The sequence below is a fragment of the Hippopotamus amphibius genome, chromosome 14, assembly GCF_030028045.1.
Source record: "Hippopotamus amphibius kiboko isolate mHipAmp2 chromosome 14, mHipAmp2.hap2, whole genome shotgun sequence".
NCBI lineage: Eukaryota > Metazoa > Chordata > Mammalia > Artiodactyla > Hippopotamidae > Hippopotamus > Hippopotamus amphibius.
Window position 1 is genome coordinate 70,262,813 of NC_080199.1, and position 2,441 is coordinate 70,265,253.

General features: G+C 38.7%; 1 pseudogene; it reads left to right on the forward strand.

The window, feature by feature from the left end:
• The first annotated feature begins 834 nt into the window (after positions 1-834).
• LOC130836052 (small nucleolar RNA SNORA42/SNORA80 family) lies at positions 835-952 on the forward strand (annotated as a pseudogene).
• The last annotated feature ends 1,489 nt before the right edge of the window (positions 953-2,441 follow it).

Here is a 2,441-nt window from a genome sequence, read left to right on the forward strand (position 1 = left end):
TTAATCTTTCATGGATGAAAGCAGAAGTCCCAAACTCTAATTATTTAAATTTACTCTTTATCAAAATTTTTCTCTCAGGGGAACAATCTATAATTTTTACTTAAGAAAAAACTATAATGGTGCCCAAATATTAACAAATTTATGTTTATCCTACCCAATTCCTTATTACTCTATTACTTACTACTATACTACATTCCTTCTTACCATGTTACCTCTCCACTTTTCCACTGGAACTCATCGCAGGGGCCACACGCTATGAGACATGATTTCATCTGTCAAATGAGGATAATAAAAAGCACTCATAAGTTTGCGGTGAGGGTCAAATGAGATGAATTACATAAAGCCTGACATGCAATGATTGTTCTACAAATGGCAACTCTTAATTCCGCCAAATGAATCACAGGAAATGGAAACACTGATTTTGTTGAGCGGCTCTATTTTTCTAACACTGAACACAAACAATAACGTGCACATTTTCAGTTGTTGAGTTCATTTGGTGCCAACATTCTGTCCAACAGGCCTTGTCAATTTTCTTACGAAAGTTTCTCAAGAGTCCAAAGGTTCATTGAAATGCATTCCATTCTTTTGTTCTTCTCTAAATTATATTTTAAAATAACAATAAAAACTAAATATGAAATGCATAGTTGCCATTGAAATATTTTGCCAAAAAAGCTACCGATCCTGATTGTTTGAGTCCTTGTGACTTTGGCATCCCAGAAGTAAGATCATGGGAGGAAGGAATGACTAAACTGGCTCTGAACTTGAAAGATTAATTACATAATTTGCATTTCTGTTAAATCCTGGAAAAAGAAGGAGCAAAATGTGGTGTCTGATGCATGGGTTTGGATTTCCCCCTGGGCCTCTCATAGTGTCTGATGCCAGAGCGAACGGCCCCGAACCATGGCCTGGCCTCTGCTTGTAGGCTGCAGGCATGGAAGTGGGTTGCACAGGGGAGAAAAAAAATGTGGTGTCTGCTTTTCACAAACATTAAAATGCATATTGTATGTTAATTGTATCTCAATAAAAGTTCTTAAAAAAATGAGAAGCATTCGTTATCTATGGAGCATTTTGTTCTAGATTTTGTTTTCAAGATATCATTGATTTCATTTAAAAATAGTACTCTCATCTGATATTTGTATTAGTAGATGACAGTTGTTTCCCACTTGGGAAATAATCAGTCCCTTTTAAATATTTAGGCATTCTTACTCCTTCACACAATGAAGACTTATAAAGTATCTGTTTATTCCAGGCTCTCTGCTGGGCTCCTTCATATGCTAGCCCGCATGTATTCTCATTCTATCTCTTACAACGTGTATAATTATGGCCATTTTATAGTTGAGGACACTGAGGCTGTGAGAGAGGTTATGACGTGTGTAAAATCACACACCTGTTAAGTGACACTTCTAGAAAACAAGCAGGACTGGGCTGTTATCCTTGAGAAACACTCTGCCTGTAGTTTTAAAAATATCTTCCAAAGAGTGAGGAATGCTTGAGTCTCAAAAAAACCATAAGAGCACTGGTTACAGTGGGTGGCTACATGCCTCTCCCAACTACGAGAGACAGTGCCTGTGGGGACAATGCTTCCAGCCCCTGCGGACTAAGATCAATGACTTCACCCAGCTTCTGATCCCAGGAAAACAACCTCCGGGGTACTATGTTGTTTCTTCCAGAAGCCTTCTGAAATGTTGCCCAATATCTAAGGAATTAACATATTCTTTAACAAACAGATGCAACTGAAGCATTTCATTTCCAATTTTACTTCTGTCTATTTGTTCAGTAGTTCTCCATAGAGGTTTGAACAAAGAATTTACTACAGGGTTTGTATAGTCATGCAAATAACATACTTCCCTACAAGACTACACCCTTTGTTCTTCCAGATGCAAAAACATTTCTGTTTGCTTTCCTAGTTGATTTTAAAGAATTCTGATGCAAATTGTGGTTGGCACATACTGTGTATTCTTCTCAAGCTCTTCCTTTTGCTCTGAGTGAGAGAAGGCTGTACTCCTGAACTTGGGTTCCCTGTTGTTTTCAAGCAGGTGTGTATATGCCACTGCCAGAAATCAAGCTGGAGTGCAGCATGAGTGCCTCCTGGAAACATACATGTTCTGCCTTTGGCTGAAATATTTTGAATTCAGTGTGCTTTATAGTAAGATTTTCTGATTTTGCAGCTTTAAATTTTGATTTCATCATTTTCCCCCCTCTCTTTCTCTCTCTATTTAGTTGAGGGGTAAACATTTTCCTTGTTGGTATAACTTGACATCTCTGTTTTTGGCACATCTAGGGAGACAGAAGTAATAGATTGAAGTTCACGTGAAAAGAGGTCAGGTATTAGTGCCATCAGGGCCTCCTGAGAAGAACCAGCAGGGAAGCAGGGAACCCAGAAGCAGACCTGACCCAGAATCATCCTCCAGGATCAATCCTTGGTTGTCTGAGAGGCACTG